Source organism: Carcharhinus amblyrhynchos, unplaced genomic scaffold (assembly GCF_965287045.1).
Source record: "Carcharhinus amblyrhynchos unplaced genomic scaffold, sCarAmb.v2.hapA chromosome_153, whole genome shotgun sequence".
NCBI lineage: Eukaryota > Metazoa > Chordata > Chondrichthyes > Carcharhiniformes > Carcharhinidae > Carcharhinus > Carcharhinus amblyrhynchos.
The window spans coordinates 261,237-278,859 of record NW_027649893.1 but is presented as its reverse complement, the minus strand read 5'-3'; the positions used below and the strand labels follow the sequence as shown (position 1 = coordinate 278,859).

General features: G+C 49.9%; 1 long non-coding RNA gene across 1 annotated transcript in view; it reads left to right on the top strand.

Moving 5' to 3' along the window:
- LOC145338715 (uncharacterized) overlaps positions 1-17,623 on the top strand; it is an 18,821-nt gene extending 1,198 nt beyond the window's left edge. The window contains exon 3 of the long non-coding RNA XR_013885866.1: positions 16,762-17,623. This is a non-coding gene — a long non-coding RNA (uncharacterized LOC145338715). The remainder of the gene's footprint in view (positions 1-16,761) is intronic.

The following is a 17,623-nucleotide window of genomic DNA, read 5'->3' as shown; positions in this document are numbered from 1 at the left end:
GGGGTGTGGGGATGATGTGGATGTGCCGGCGTTGGCCTGGGGTAAACACAATAAAAAGTCTGACAACACCAGGTTTTAGTCCAACCGATTTATTTGATAGTAAACGCACAAGCTTTCGGGTTAGTCCCTTCGTCAGGTGAAACCTGGTGTTGTCAGACTTTTTATGGTGTGGGGATGGCCCTGGCGAGATGTTCGTCTCCATCAATGATATGTTGAAGACTCCGGAGAAGATGTCATAGCATCTCCACTCTGGGGAAGTACTGGGCGACGAAGGGTACTCTGTCCACCATGTCCTGTGTTTGTCTTCTGAGGAGGTTGGTGCGGTTTTTCGCTGTGGCGCGTCGGAACTATCGATCGATGAGTCGAGCGCCATATCCTGTTCTTATGAGGGCATCTTTCAGCGTCTGAAGGTGTCTGTTGCGATCCTCCTCATCTGAGCAGATCCTGTGTATTTGGAGGGCTTGTCCAAAGGGGATGGCTTCTTTAACATGTTTACGGTGGAAGCTGAAGAAGTGGAGCATCCTGAGGTTCTCTGTGGGCTTGCGGTACAGTGAGGTGCTGAGGTGACCGTCCTTAATGGAGATGCGTGTGCCCAACAATGCAACCGATTCTGGAGAGTAGTCCATGGTGAGTCTGATGGTGGAGTGGAACTTGTTGATATCACCATATAGTTGTTTCAGTGATTGTTCACCATGAGGCCAAAGGAAGAAAATCTCATCAATGAATCTAGTGTACAGCAACAGTTGAAGGCCCTGTGCGGTGAAGAAGTCTTGTTCGAACCTGTGCATGAAGATGTTGGCATCTTGAGGTGCGAATTTGGTCCCCATGGCTGTTCAGTGTGTCTAGCTGAAGAACTGGTTGTTGAAGGTGATGACATTGTGGTCCAGGATGAAGCGGATGAGTTGTAAAATTGCATCTGGAGACTGGCAGTTGTCGGTATTGAGAACTGAGGCAGTTGCAGCAATGCCATTGTCGTGGGGGATGTTGGTGTGGAGTGCGGAGACATCCATTGTGACCAGGAGTGCTTCTGGTTCAACTGCTCCATGTGTGCTGAGTGTCTGTAGGAAGTCCGTAGTGTCACGACAAAAGCTGGGGGTTCTTTGTACAGTGAAGCTGGAGTGGTTCTCGTACAGGGCCCGATACGATGGGACGGCCGGGTGTGTTTGCCTTGTGTATCTTCAGGAGGCAGTAGAGATCTCCAATGCAGTGAGTACGTGGGAAGAGAGCACAGAGTGTGCTCTGAAAGTCCGGATCAAAGGTCTTGATCAGTCTGTTGAGTTGAGGGGTGTGTTTTTTGGTCGAATATATGGGTAACTGTCTGTAGTTACACACATGGAGACAAACAAGGAAACCCCTTCCCTTTCACTCCCACTGTACACAATCCCAATGGAGTCAAACCGCTTCCCGTTCACTCCCACTGTACACAATCCCAATCCCAAACCCCTTCCCGTTCACTCCCACTGTACACAATCCCAATCCCAAACCCCTTCCCGTCCACTCCCACTGTACACAATCCCAATCCCAAACCCCTTCCCGTTCACTCCCACTGTACACAATCCCAATCCCAAACCCCTTCCCGTTCACTCCCACTGTACACAATCCCAATCCCAAACCCCTTCCCGTCCACTCCCACTGTACACAATCCCAATCCCAAACCCCTTCCCGTTCACTCCCACTGTACACAATCCCAATCCCAAACCCCTTCCCGTTCACTCCCACTGTACACAATCCCAATCCCAAACCCCTTCCCGTTCACTACCACTGTACACAATCCCAATCCCAAACCCCTTCCCATTCACTACCACTGTACACAATCCCAATCCCAAACCCCTTCCCGTTCACTCCCACTGTACACAATCCCAGTGGACCCAAACCCCTTCCCGTTCACTCCCGTTGTACACAATCCCAATCCCAAACCCCTTCCCGTTCACTCCCACTGTACACAATCCCAATCCCAAACCCCTTCCCGTTCACTCCATTGTACACAATCCCAATCCCAAACCCCTTCCCGTTCACTCCCACTGTACACAATCCCAATGAACCCAAACCCCTTCCCATTCACTCCCACGGTACACAATCCCAGTGGACGCAAACTCCTTCCCATTCACTCCCACGGTACACAATCCCAATCCCAAACCCCTTCCCGTTCACTCCCACTGTACACAATCCCAATCCCAAACCCCTTCCCGTTCACTCCCACTGTACACAATCCCAATCCCAAACCCCTTCCCGTTCACTCCCAGTGTACACAATCCCAATCCCAAACCCCTTCCTGTTCACTCCCACTGTAGACAATCCCAATCCCAATCCCAAATTCTTTGCCTTTACTCCCACTGTACACAATCCCAATCCCAATCCCCTTCCCGTTCACTCCCACTGCCTGCAATGTGTCCAGTGTGTGGAATTGTGATATTCAGACAGTCTGTAATGTTTCGAGCTTTGCAGAATGAAATGGAGTGATGTATAGAAAGAGACAATTCTGTCTACATGTCCGTGTGAATCTTTGGTAACACTGCAGTGGTAACACTGCCAGATCTCTATCTTCACTTGTGAAGAAAGCTCTGACAAAAGAACTTATCAGAAACCCAGTTGCTGGTCAGAATGGTTGTAAAGTTTGTAAATGTGAACACATGAAACTGCAGCACATCAGGAAAGGTTCTGGCTGCAGTCACCTCTCTCAAGGTAGAACAGGGAATAAGAAACTTGATAGGCAGAGAAACCAAGGACACAGGACGAGAGACAAAGAGATCGGGAGCAAGGCAAATGATGTTAAAAAGACAGGCTTAAAATCTCTGTGCCTTAACCCGCGGAGCATTTGCAACAAAGTGGATGAACTAACGGTGCAGAGAGATGGAAACAGGTCCAAGGACACTGACTGGTGTCTCTCAGTCCCCTCTCTCTCTCTCTCAGGGAGATATCTGTACACTGACTGGTGTCTCTCAGTCCCCTCTCTCTCTGTCAGGGAGATATCTGTCCACTGACTGGTGTCTCTCAGTCCCCTCTCTCTCTCTCAGGGAGATATCTGTACACTGACTAGTGTCTCTCAGTCCCCTCTGTCTCTCTCTCAGGGAGATATCTGTACACTGACTGGTGTCTCTCAATCCCCTCTCTCTCTCTCAGGGAGATATCTGTACACTGACTGGTGTCTCTCAGTCCCCCCTCTCTCTCTCTCTCTCTCTCAGGGAGATATCTGTACACTGACTGGTGTCTCTCAGTCCCCTCTCTCTCTCTCAGGGAGATATCTGTACACTGACTGGTGTCTCTCAGTCTTCTCTCTCTCTCTCAGGGAGATATCTGTACACTGACTGGTGTCTCTCAGTCCCCTCTCTCTCAGGGAGATATCTGTACACTGACTGGTGTCTCTCAGTCCCCTCTCTCTCAGGGAAATATCTGTCCACTGACTGGTGTCTCTCAGTCCTCTCTCTCTCGCTCAGGGAGATATCTGTACACTGACTGGTGTCTCTCAGTCCCCTCTCTCTCTCTCAGGGAGACAGTTCCTGTGCACAGATACACTGCCCTGTCTCTCTGAATGCTGGTATCCTTCATGAGAATGTGAGTGGGCCTTTCGCCTGGTTGTGTTGGTGCCACCATTGTGTGCGTCCCTGCAGAAAAGGGCTTGTTTCTCAGTGACCTGCTGCGTAGCCTGAGGCCTGTCGCCTGTGGGGCTCAAACAGAAGTTTAGTAGGCCTGGAACTCCAGGCTTTCTTTCTGCTCTAAGCTGCAAAGCTGCCTTGTGTTTTCACAGGTATCCCAGAATAGACGTGGGAACTTGGCCTCTGAGATCCTCCCTTATCTGCCTTGACCGAGGTGTGACTCGCTGTCCCCCCAGCGTGTCAGCTCACTGCCTGCTGCTGCCTGCTTTTCTTGACATCCCTGGCCTGTGCTTTTGTTGCTGTCGTGCTGTTTGTGGTTGGCGGGGCCTTGGTTAGCAGGCAGCAGTTTCGAGCAATTTATCCGAGAGCTCAGGGTAAAAGGCTGATAGCCCTGTGTGCAAGGAGCTGGGCTGCTGAGGGATCTTCGAGGGGCTGGGACGGTGAGGGTTAATGGGGGCCTGGAGGAGAGAGGGTCACTCGAAGCCTGGGACAGGAGATGGTTAACCAAGGGCCCCGGGACGGTGAGAGGTAATGGGGGCCTGGAAGAGAGAGGGTTACTCGAAGGTTACTCATCCTCAAACTGTGACCCCCGGCTCCAACTCCTTTCTGTGGGAGTGAATTCCACACATTCCCCACCCTCTGGGTGAAGATATTTCCCCCTCACCCTCAGTCCCTAAAAGGTTCACCCCCTTATCCTCAAACTGTGACCTCCTCCCCCCCCCACCCCGCCCCGATTTTGGACTCCCCCACCATGGGGAACATTCTTTCTGAATCGTCCCTGTTCGAATTTGATAAGTTTCTATCAGATCCCCCTCTCTCTGTTCCAAACTCGAGTGAATACAGTTCGAACCCACTCAGTCTCTCCTCGTATTGACGGACCCGCCGTCCCAGGGGTCAGCCTGGGAAACCCCTCACTGTGCTCCCGCTATAACGAGGAACATCCTTCCTCAGACAAGGAGACCAAAACTGCTCCCAATACTCCAGGTGTGGCCCCACCCTGTCCAATTGCAGTAAAACATCCCTGTCCCTATACTCCAATCCTCTCGCTCTGAAGGCCTACAGACCATTTCCCACACAGATACCCACACACTCAGCCTGTCCAAATCACACTGAAACATCTCTGTATCCTCCTCACAGCTCACCCTCCCACGCAACTTTGTATCATCGGCAAATTTGGTGATAATACATTCAGTTCCCTCTCCCAAACCATTCATAATGTGAACAGATCCCTGCAGTATCCAGTGGCACACACATACACACACACATACACACACACACTGACCCACACACATACACTGACACACACACACACTGACACACACACACACTGACACACACAGACACGCACACACAGACACGCACACACACTGACACACAAACACACGCACACACACAGACAGACAGACAGACAGACACACACACACGCACTGACACACACACACACACACACACACTGACACGCACACACACTGACACACGCCCACACTCTCACACACATGTACTGACACACATACAGACACGCACACACACTGATTTGGATTTGGTTTGATTTATTATTGTCCTGCGTATCGGGATATAGTGAAAAGTATTGTTTCTTGCGTGCTGTACAGACAAAGCATACCGTTCATAGAGAAGGAAACGAGTGGGTGCAGAATGCAGTGTTACAGTCATAGCGAGGGTGTAGAGAAAGATCAGCTGAATATTTGATTTGATTTATTATTGTCACGTGTATTGGGAGACAGTGAAAAGCATTGTTTCTTGTTCACTACACAGACAAAGCATACCGTTCATAGAGTACAGAGGGGAGAAGGAAAAGGATTTGATTTGATTAATTATTGTCACGTGTATCCCAATACACTGTATCCCAATACACAATACAGTGTATTGTTTCTTGTGTGCTATACAGACAAAGCGTACCGTTCATAGAGTACAGAGAGGAGACACACATCTCTTTCTGTCTGTCTGTCTCTCTCTCTTGCTCTGTCTCTCTCTGTCTCTCTCTCTCTCTCTCCATGTGCCTCTCTCTCTGTGTCTCTCTCTGTCCCTCACTCTCTGTCTCTCTAGTTCTCTCTCTCTATTTCTCTCTCTCTATTTCTCTCTTTCTATTTCTCTCTCTCTCTGTCTCTATCACTCTCTCTCTCTAGAACATAGAACATTCCAGCGCAGTACAGGCCCTTTGGCCCTTGATGTTGCGCCGACCAGTGGAACCAATCTAGTGACCCTCTAACCTAAACTATTCCAATGTTATCCATATGCCTATCCACTGACCATTTGAACGCCCTTAAAGTTGGCGAGTCCACAACTGCTGCAGGCAGGGCATTCCACGACCTTACTGCCCTCTGAGTAAAGAACCTACCTCTGACATCCGTCCTATAATTACCACCCCTTCATTTGAAGCTATGTCCCCTCGTGTTAACCATCACCATCCGAGGTAAAAGGCTCTCACTGTCCACCCTATCCAATTCTTTGATCATCTTGTATGCCTCAATCAGGTCACCTCGTAACCTTCTCTCCAATGAAAATAACCTCAAGTCCCTCAGCCTTTCCTCATAAGACCTTCCCACCATACCAGGCAACATCCTGGTAAACCTCCTCTGCATCCTTTCCAATGCCTCCACATCTTTCTTATAATGCAGCGACCAGAACTGTACGCAATACTCCAAGTGCGGCCGCACCAGAGTTTTGTACAGTTGCAACATGACCTCACAGCTCCGAAATTCAATCCCTCTCCCAATAAAAGCTAACACACCTTCTTAACAACCTTATCAACCTGGATGCCAACTTTCAGGGATCTATGCACATGTACCCCGAGATCTCTCTGCTCGTCAACACTACTAAGAGTCCTTCCATTAGCCTGATATTCTGTACTCCTGTTACTCTTACCAAAGTGAATCACCTCACACTTTTCCGTATTAAACTCCATTTGCCACCTCTTGGCCCAGCTCTGCAGCTTATCTATGTCCCTCTGCAAACTGTAACATCCATCCTCACTGTCTACAACTCCTCCAACTTTGGTGTCGTCAGCAAATTTACTAATCCATCCTTCTACACCCTCATCTAGGTCATTTATAAAAATGACAAACAGCAGTGGCCCCAAAACAGATCCTTGAGGTACACCACTTGTAACTGAACTCTGTCTCTCTCTCTCCGTCTCTCTCTCTCTCTCACTCTCTCTCTGTCTTACACTCTTTGTCTCACACTCTCTGTCTCTGTCTCTCTGTCTCTCTCTCGCTGTCTCTCTGTCTCTCTCCCTCTGTCTCTCTCTCTGTCTCTCTCCCTCTGTCTCTCTCTCTCTGTCTCTGTATGCCTCTCTCTCTCTCTCACTCTCTCTCTATCTCACTCTCTGTCTCTGTCTCTCTGTCTCTCTCTCTCTGTGTCTGTCTGTCTCTCTCTCTCTCTGTCTTTCAGAGGTCAGTATTTTATCGGGGGGGTGGATAAGGGGGACAGTGATGTGTGTGGGTAGTGGGGGGGGTGGATAAGGGGGACAGTGATGTGTGTGGGTAGTGGGGGGGGTGGATAAGGGGGACAGTGATGTGTGTGGGTAGTGGGGGGGTGGATAAGGGGGACAGTGATGTGTGTGGGTAATGGGGGGGGTGGATAAGGGGGACAGTGATGTGTGTGGGTAATGGGGGGGTGGATAAGGGGGACAGTGATGTGTGTGGGTAGTGGGGGGGGGTGGATAAAGGGGACAATGATGTGTGTGGGTAGTGGGGGGTGGATAAGGGGGACAGTGATGTGTGTGGGTAGTGGGGGGTGGATAAGGGGGACAGTGATGTGTGTGGGTAATGGGGGGGTGGATAAGGGGGACAGTGATGTGTGTGGGTAGTGGGGGGGGTGGATAAAGGGGACAATGATGTGTGTGGGTAGTGGGGGGTGGATAAGGGGGACAGTGATGTGTGTGGGTAATGGGGGGGTGGATAAGGGGGACAGTGATGTGTGTGGGTAGTGGGGGGGTGGATAAGGGGGACAGTGATGTGTGTGGGTAGTGGGGGGGGTGGATAAAGGGGACAGTGATGTTGGGGTGGTGGGGCCATCGCTCCCCCTTTGTTTCCCCGGCTGCTTTCTCCGCTTTCTGTGGCTCGGGAGTGATGTGATGGCTTGTTTTTCACATTATTATCTAACTGTGCGTGCGCGGTTCAGAGCTCCGATCGTTCCGGCAGCGCTAACCCCCACCCACAGTGCGAATGGGACCCATGATTTTTTTTTCAGGCTGAGTGTGTCTGGGGGTGTCTGAAAGCAGATTTCTGAGTCAGATCTGAATCACGCCCGGATTCAGCACTTCGAATGAAAATGGTAAAATCAGACCATTTAGTGTCCAAAGATGTGTCGGTTCGGGGGGATTGGCCATTCTAAATTGTCCCTTAGTGTCCAAAGATGTGTAGGTTAGGGGGGATTGGCCATGCTAAATTATCCCTTAGTGTCCAAGGATGTGGAGGTTAGGTGGATTGGCTGTGCTAAATTGTCCCTTAGTGTCAGCGGGACTTGCTAGCGTGAATGCATGGGGTTACAGGAATAGGGCCTGGGTTGGATTGTGGTCAGTGCAGACCCGATGGGCTGAATGGCGTCCTTCTGAACTGTAGCGATTCTATGATTTCCACCTGGGCAATGTCACTGTGACTGAGTCTGACTGAGTGTTTGTGGGGATTGGTGAGGGGCGGAGGGAGGAGATCGGAGTTGGGGAGATCCCATGATGAGGGCAGGGTGAAGACAAGACCACGTCGCGATACTTGGGGGGGAGGGGGGATTGTCGATAGCCCTGATGGGGCTCACCCCGTGTGCAGCGGGAGGGAGACGAGGCCCAGAGTTTGCGAAACTGATACAAAACCAAACGGAGTACAAAACTAAAAGCTCCATATCTGATTGAGAACCAGCTACGGTAACCATGTGGCAGGGTCAGCTGGCCACACAAACAGAAATAGCTCTGCATCAGGCGATAGCCATCGCAGAGAGAGGCATCTTATCTGTTCAGCTCAGAGTCTGATCGCCTCTGAAGGGATTGGAAAGAGGGTAGCAGGTCAGCTCAGCTCATTCAGAAGGGCATTGCGACAAGAACCAGCTCTGGTCTCCACTCAGGAAACACCAGAGGTACAATTTGTTCCAGTAGAGATAAGGAAACCCTCGTGGGATTGGTCCACAGGCCTCTTAACGGCCTCTTAATTGGTGGACACTAGGCCCACTCCGAGGACCAATGTGAGAAAGATACGGCCACAATTCTTGCCTTCTTTTGCTCAAGGCGATGTGGGGGTTAAACCCAGCATCCTCCTTCCTCTCTAATTGCTCCCCCTCGAGAGGGGAGTGGGTGAGCCGCCATCTTGAGTCCGCTCCAGTCCCCCCCCCCATTAGTGGTGTAGGTACACTGGCAGCGCTGTTAGGGAGGGAGTTCCAGGATTGAAGCCCAACCACAGTGAAGGAATGGCCAATATATTTCCAAGTCAGGATGGGGAGTGTTTGGAGTGTCAGGGATGAGTAATAGCTTTGATGGGGGAACATGTCGCGCCCTTTTCAGGGCAGTTTGTCCACCCTTTGTCCCCACCTGGCACTCAGCTCTCACCTGTGGCTCCCCGTAGCTGTTTGCATGCGACAGCAGCCACACTCCAGGCAATGGCCTTGACAAGCCGGCTAAACCAGGTGAGGGTAGCTGATGGGTCTGGACCCTCGGTGAGATAGGGAGATGTCTATCCCAGCATGTGAAGACAGAGTCCGGTGGATTGAGCGGAAGAGACCAATGGAAGGTCCAACGGTCAAGAAGGTGGTCTCTGCAAGTGTCGTGGAACGTGAAGAGCAGGACAAGACACAGAAGACACCCTGGTCATCCACTGTGCCTAGTCCCGCCTCCAGCCGGCCTCTTGTCTTGCCACTGGATCTAGATGGGAATTGGGAAGAGAGAGTGAGGCTGACGCTGCACAACTCTCCCTCAGTTTAACCCAAATCAAGCGCTCGTTTCGACACCATCATCATCATCAGTGTCCTGTTCAACCCTTGAATTCCTGTGGCGATGGGTGAGTGACGAAGCAGCAGGTGTGGATACACTGGGAGCTGTAGTCACGGACCTGCACGCAGGCAGCTCAGGTCTAATGGTCATTTTCCTCTGACCGAAGCAGCAGTGGAACTCGGTGTCTCCCTGAGGGACTGAGCAGTCCTCTTCAGGAACATACTGCTCACCTCCGTAGGATGAGGAAAGGACGAGAAAAGGTGCCCTAAACATTGCCTGCTTCACTACACCCTGGCCAGTTTACCGCGGCTGGCGGCGATCCCATCTTGCCGTTGAACAAACAAAATAAAACACAAGGTGACACCGCTCACCATTGGCACTTGGAACATGCGCACGCTTTTGGACAACACTATAGCAGACAGTCCAGAGAGAAGAACAGCCTTAGGTGCCAGAGAGCTTGCAAGATACAACATGGACATTGCAGCCCTGAGTGAAACTCGTCTTGCTAACGTAGGTCAGTTGACTGAAACTGGAGGTGGATACACTTTTTTCTGGAGCGGTTGTGGCAGTGATGAGCGTCGTGATGCTGGAGTTGGATTCACCGTCAGGAGTCACCTTGTTCGGAAATTTGATAGTCTACCCAAGGGTGTGAACGATTGGCTCATGACATTACAGCTTCCGCTACAGAACAGAAGTCAAGCCACCCTGATCAGCGCCTATGCCCCCACAATGAACAACCCGGACGAGATGAAAGACAAGTTCTACAAAGAACTAGACACCCTACTATCAGCAGGGAGCAGTACTGACAAGCTGATCTTGCTTAGCGATTTCAATGCATGAGTAGAGTGTGACTCTGCAATCTGGCAGGGAGTCACTGGGAGGCATGGAGTGGGCAAGTGTAACAGTAACGGCCTACTCTTAATGGAGAGTTGTGCAGCACACGACCTCCTCATCACCAACACAAACTTCCGTCTGCCTACCCGGAACAAGCCCTCCTGGATGCACCCTCGCTCTAAGTATTGGCATCTTACCGACTATGTCATTGTCAGGAGAAAAGTCAGGCAGGATGTCAGAGTGACCAAGGCCATTGTGGTGCTGACTGCTGGACAGATCACAGGCTCATTGTCTCCAAAATGAGGCTCCGCATCAGACCCAAGAGGCGACCACAAGGAAACAAGGTTATGAAAAGAATCAGTGCGGCCGAGCTAAAGAACCCCAGCGTAGCTTCAACACTGGCTGAAGACTGAGAAATCAAGCTTGCTGACCTACACCTCGCAGGCAGCGCTGAGGATGACTGGGAATGCTTCAGGGATGCTATCCAAACATCTCCACTGAACACGCTCGGGCCCTCCACCCACAAGCAGCATGATTGGTTCGATGAAAATGATGAGGAGATACAGGCTGTACTTGTTGAAAAGCACCATCTTCATCGGGCCTGTCAGACCAACCCATCTTCAGCTGCCAAGAAAAATGCTTTTCCCAGTGCTCGCAGGGCAGTCCAGAATAGAACATAGAACATTACAGCGCAGAACAGGCCCTTCGGCCCACGATGTTGCGCCGACCAGTTAAAAAACAATGACCCACTAACCTAAACCAATCCCTTCTCGTCCATAAACCTATCCACGGATCTCATAAACGCCCCCAAACTAGGCGCATTTACAACTGCAGCAGGCAGGGCATTCCAATCCCTCACCACCCTCTGGGTAAAGAACCTACCCCTGACATCCGTCCTATAACTACCCCCCCTGAATCAGCCTCAAGTACAGAGTGGATGGGAAACTCTTCAACCTGAGGAGACTTCAAGCCATTATCAAAGTGAAGGACACTGTTCTGAGACACTTCCTCTTTGCCGATGACTGCACCCTGTTTATTGGCTCAGAACCAGAGATACAAGTCAGTATGGACAAATTTTCCATGGCTTGTAACAACTTTAGACTCACCACCAACATTAAAAAGACTGAAGTCATGCACCAGCCTGCTCCTCATGTACCGTACACAGAACCCATAATCACAATCAAAGGGCAGAAACTACAGGCAGTGGACCAGTTCACTTATATTAGCAGCGCCCTCTCCCAAGCAGTGACTATTGATACAGAAGGTAACTGCAGAATAGCAAAGGCAAGTTCTGCTTTCGGTAGACTGCGCTCCACTGTATGGGAACATCGAGGAATCAGCTCACAAACAAAACTGAAGGTCTGCAGCACCATGGTACGCACTAGCCTCCTGTACGCCTATGAAATGTGGACTGTCTTTCGAAGGCATGCAAGACAGCTCAATCATTTCCACATGACTTGTCTTCGCAGAATATTACACATTAGATGGCAAGACAAAGTACCAGACACTTAAGTTCTCTCTGGAGCAAGTCTACCATCAGTCCACACACGGCTGATGAGAGCACAGACCCGGTGGGCAGGTCATGTCATTGTTATCGGACAACAAATTTTATGAAATTGGGTACACAATATGGAAGCAGACTAAAGTTGCACTCAGAGCCTCCCCACTAAAGGTCACAAGGGAACAGACACAGACTCGCAGGCAAGGACATGCTTTTAGAATGCAAATGAGGGCTCGCACACAAAGGGAACCGGACAGGATGGCACCTACAGGATCAAAATTAAAAAGTACACCCCCATCCAACCAAATCAGCACCTCTGCTCTAATCAAGCAACCCTCTATGGAGAAACCTAAGGATTAGCATAACTAAGGAAGCATCCCTGGCCCCACAAACTTCCTGAGATCAGTCGAACACCCATTGTTCAAACCCCGGAGATTCTAGACCATCAATAAACCCATCAGACAGAAACCATTAACACACACTTAAAAACATCATTACAATACTTGAAGACATCGAAACAGGATGGTCAGAGACGAATACTGGAAACAAAACATTCGTATTTGAATTGTACAATGTATTGAAGTTCAGGTATAACTGTAACCCATTGCGGCGGGTCTTTAGAGTGCTTTCGGGACAGTTCGGTCTGTCTGTCCTGACTGCACCTCCGTCGACGTTAAAATAAAGCTGTCCCGCTGTTGAACCTGACCCTGAGTCCGGAGTGATCGTGTCCGCCCACTCGCGCTAACATCATCCATTTGCTGGACGAGCGCATATCCAAGCAGCTCCTTTTTGGGGAACTCTCTGCTGGAAGACGCTCGCATGGAGGGCAGAGGAAACATTACAAAAACACACTAAATTCCTCCTGAAGTCGCTTGACATAAACACGACCACCTGGGAAAGACTGGCACAAAACCGCCCTACCTGCTGCTGCCTCACCCACAAAGGCTGTCAAGCTTATGAAGCAAGGTGCAGTGCTGAAGCACAACTTAAACACCAGTTGCACAAATCCAGAGCCACCAGCGCAACAACTACAGTGCCCACACAAATCTGCCCAATATGTGCCAGGACATTCCGTGCCCGAATTGGCCCTGATCAGTCATCTTCAGACACACCGCAACCAGCCTCAAAATGACTAATGGTGTTGAGGTCCTGATGGATGAACAACAAGATTGTGAGGCATGGACAAGGTGGATAGTAAGAAGCCCCCTCCCACGGTGCAAGAGTCACTTACGAGGAAGCACAGGTCCAAGGTGCCGGGGCAAGGTTTAAAGGAGATATACGAGGCAGATCTTTCACACAGATGGCGGTGGATGCCTGGAACCCAATGCTGGGGGAAGGAATGGAAGCAGATACAACAGTGAGTTTTAAGGGGCGTCTTGAAAAATACATGAATAGAATGGGAATAGAGGATATGATCTCCGGAAGGGGAGAGGGTTTGAGTTCAGTCGGGCAGCATGGTCGGTACAGGCTTGGAGGGCCAAAGGGCTGTTCCTGCCCTGTAAATTCTTTGTTCTTTGGTTGTTGTTATTTGTTGAACGCTTTCCCTTTCTGTCCGTCCAGTGTCTGCTTAGCTGCATTTTTGAAAATCTCAGAGGGTTAGAATTGAAATATTGAAAACATTGCATTTGTTTATCCATTGTCAGTAATTTTAATCCCCAGAGAAACTCCTCTCTGTGGATTCCACTCCCACATAAATGTGAGGCTTCTTTCAATGCCCTTTCACAATGCCTCAGTAACCTCGAGTGCTGACTGGTTCACTCTCTGCTGCCAAAGTCGAAACATGCTTCGGGAATTCTCAATAAACATCCGTGCACTATTCACACTCTGGGAAGTGCAGAAGATATATTATCCCATCATCGCTGCTCTTGGCGTTCCCTGTAAGTGTCGCTGTTAACTCCATGCATCATGTTTAACTGTGGCATTTATCCTCTGTACTTCCGAATTCCTTTCACTCTCAGCTCATTGATGGTCCTGGTAACTAACATATGCTGAATTAGTGCTGTTGATGGTGAAGAAACATGAAGTGTGAACTTATTGGAAAAGTTCCCACTGGGCCACATTTTAATCCAGATGCCCACAGACTCAGCTGACATTTGATAAACTCTCAATAAAATAACGAATGCTCTGTAAAAGTAATAATCATTGATCACTTAATCTCCTACAGTTATGTACGCTCCCCGTTCAAATTTATTGGGCAAAAAACACTTCCTAGGTCTCACTGGGGCCTACTTCCGATTTTACACCTCCGGCTACCTTAGCAAAAAACTCCAAAAAAAAGTAAGTTAAAAATCCCTTTTACCTACTAGCTCTCTTCACTTGAATCACCTCTCTAGCTGCTCCTCTGACTTTAAACTTGCTAATTCTATGGCAATGTATTCAAATGCACCCTAGCCAACTTCTCACTTTCTGGGCGAGATCCACGTCTTGCCACCTGGAAGAATTGGAATTGAAGAATTCCATTGTTTGCTGGAGCAGACGAGTGAAGGAGCAGAGAGACAGCTAAGATTTTACCTGTTAAAAACCAGTTTAAAATAAGTTTAAAGCACTTTGTTCTTTGTAGAACTGTTTATAAACTGAGTAAAATGCAGGATGCCTGGCTGAGCGCCAAGGCAGATGAAATACAGGGATACACTGACACAAACGACTTGAAACAGTTCTATGAAGCCCTCAACACTCTCTCTAGACCTCAATCTCTGGGGAGTTCCCCCCTCCTGAGTACAGATGATACAACTCTCATTACAGAGAGGGCTCAGATCCTGCAGAGATGGGCTGAACACTTTGAAGCCGTCCTCAACCGATCGTCATCTATTAATGATGAATCAATCGACAGGGTTCCCCAGGTCGATACCAACAGCACCATGGATGACCCATCGGTAGTAGCCGAAATCACGAAAGCTGTCAGCCAGCTATCCAGCGGCAAAGCCCCAGGGGCAGATGCCATACCCGCAGAGATCTATAAAGCTGCCGGTCCTGTACTTATCGAGAAGCTCACCGAGTTGTTCCAGTCCTTTTGAAAGCAAGATCCATTCCTCAGGAACTTAAAGATGCTTCCATCGTACACCTCTATAAGAGGAAGGGCAATTGGCAAGTATGCGACAACCACCGAGGAATCTCGCTGCTCTCCATCACAGGAAAAACCCTCGCAAGAGTCCTGCTAAATCGTCTGGTCACTCATCTGGAGCTGGGTCTGCTTCCAGAGTCACTGTGTGGCTTCCGCAAAGGGCGTGGGACTACTGACAAGAGTTTTGCTGGGCGCCAACTTCAGAAGTGTCAGGAGCAGAATCGCGAGCTCTACACAACCTTTGTTGACCTCGCGAAAGCCTTCGACACTGTAAGCCAACAAGGCCTGTGGAGGATCATATCAAAGTTCGGCTGCCCCCCCCCCCCAAAATTCATTCAGATGGTACGCCAGTTCCATGATGGCCAGAGTACTGGATGGCGGAGAGTCCTCTGAGGCATTCCCAGTCTCCAGTGGCGTCAAACAGGGCTGTGTGCTCGCACCCACACTATTCAGCATGATGTTTACTGCCACGCTGAATGATGCCTTCCAGGACAGTGTTGCTGGAATCAGCCTCAAGTACAGAGTGGATGGGAAGCTCTTCAACCTGAGGAGACTTCAAGCTATTACCAAAGTGAAGGAGACTGTTCTTTCCTCTTTGCCGATGACTGTGCCCCGTATGCTGGCTCAGAGCCAGAGATGCAAGTCAGTACGGATAAATTTTCCATGGCTTGTGACAACTTTGGACTCACCATCAACATGAAAAAGACCAAAGTCATGCACCAGCCTGCTCCTCATGCACCGTACACAGAACCCATAATCACAATCAAAGGGCAGAAACTACAGGCAGTGGACCAGTTCACTTATCTTGGCAGCACCCTCTCCCAAGGAGTGACGATTGATACAGAAGTTAACTGCAGAATAGCAAAGGCAAGTTCTGCTTTCGGTAGACTGCGCGCCACTGTGTGGGAACGTCGAGGAATCCCCATGCTACCCCCCACCCCATGTCCTTTTAGGTGGGTAGAGGTGGTTGGTTTGGAAGGTGCTGTGGAAGGAGACTTGGCGAGTCGCTGCGGGGCATCTTGTAGACAGTACACACTGTGCCTGGGTGGTGGAGGGAGTGAGTGTTTGTGGTTAGCGTGTCGATTGAGCGGAGGGGGAGGGAGAGGGGCTGCTTTGTCCCGGATGGTGTCGAGCTTCTCGAGTGTTGTTGGGAGCCGCACCCATACAGGCAAGTGGGGAGAGCGTCCCATCACACTCCTGACTTGTGCCCTTGTGGATGGTGGGACAGGCTTTGGGAAGGGGGGGAGGGGGAGTCAGGAGGTGAGTTACTCTCCGCAGGATTCCCAGCCTCTGACCTGCTCTGGGAGCCACAGTATTGATCTGGCTGGGTCCCAGTTCAGTTTCTGGTCAATGGTAACCCCCAGGATGTGAGGAATGGGGGGATTCAGTGATGGTGATGGAACTGAACGTGGGGGAGATGGTTAGATTCTCACTAACTGGCTGGAGCCCAGTTCAGTTTCTGTTCAATGGTAACCCCCAGGATGTGAGGAATGGGGGGATTCAGTGATGGTGATGGAACTGAACGTGGGGGAGATGGTTAGATTCTCACTAACTGGCTGGAGCCCAGTTCAGTTTCTGGTCAATGGTAACCCCCAGGATGTGGGGGAACGGGGGGATTCAGTGATGGTGATGGAACAGAACGTGGAGGAGATGGTTCGATTCTCTCTTGCTGGAGATGGGCATTGCCTGTTACTTCTGTGTGTGCATGTGTGGGGCGAACGTTATCCGCCACATGTCTACCTGAGCCTGGATATTGTCCAGATTTTTCTGCGTTTGGACACGGGACTGTTTCAGTATCTGAGGAGTGACGAACAATGATTTTACTCTTTAATCTCTGCAGTCCCGTGAGACGTAGGCACACCCACCTTGCTGTTTGGAAGGGAGTTCCAGCATTTGTATTCAGCGACAGTGAAGGAACGGTGAAGATATCCTCAAGAACGGGATTCATGGAATGTCGTTCCGGAAAAATTCTTGGAGCAGAATGTTCGGGAGCCAGCGAGAGAGAGAGAGAGAGAGAGAGAAAGCGGGCCGTTCTCAATCTGGTAAGAGGACAGGAATAACTTCATTGTCAAGCAGGGTAACAGTGATCATAACGTGGTCGAATTTCGCACGCAGTTGGAAGGTGAGAGGTTTGGGTCTAAGCTAAGTGTCTTAAACTGAAAAACAGGCAGAAGGAATTGGTGAAAGTGAACTGGGGGCAGAGGTCAAAGGGAAGGGCATTAAGATAACCATGAAATCCGGGACGAGAGGAAAGACTCTGCAGCTGACATCAAGGAAATATTCCAAATTTCCGCAAAGATGTCTTCCCTTGTGGAAAGAAGACTTTGCGGGTACAATGTACCAGCCATGACGACGGAAGCAAGGATGATAAGGAAGGTGACCTTCTAAATCCCAGCAAGGGATGAGAAGAGAAAATCGAGGGAGAAATTAGAGTATGAGAGGGATCAAGCTAAAGATGTCTGTGCAGAAAGGAAGAGTTTCTCCCGCATTTGAAATAAAAGGAAGGGAGTAGCTAAAGTGAGTAGTTGAGCTTCGGTTCCATATTTCATAGGGAGAGAGTTCAGAGGAGGTTCACTGGGCTGACCCCAGGGATGGAGAGATTGCCTTGTGAAGCAGAGTGAACGTTTTAGTGACTCAGCTCACTGGAAGTTGAAGAATGAGAGGTGATCTCAGTGAAATATGTTGGATTATGGAGGTGCTTG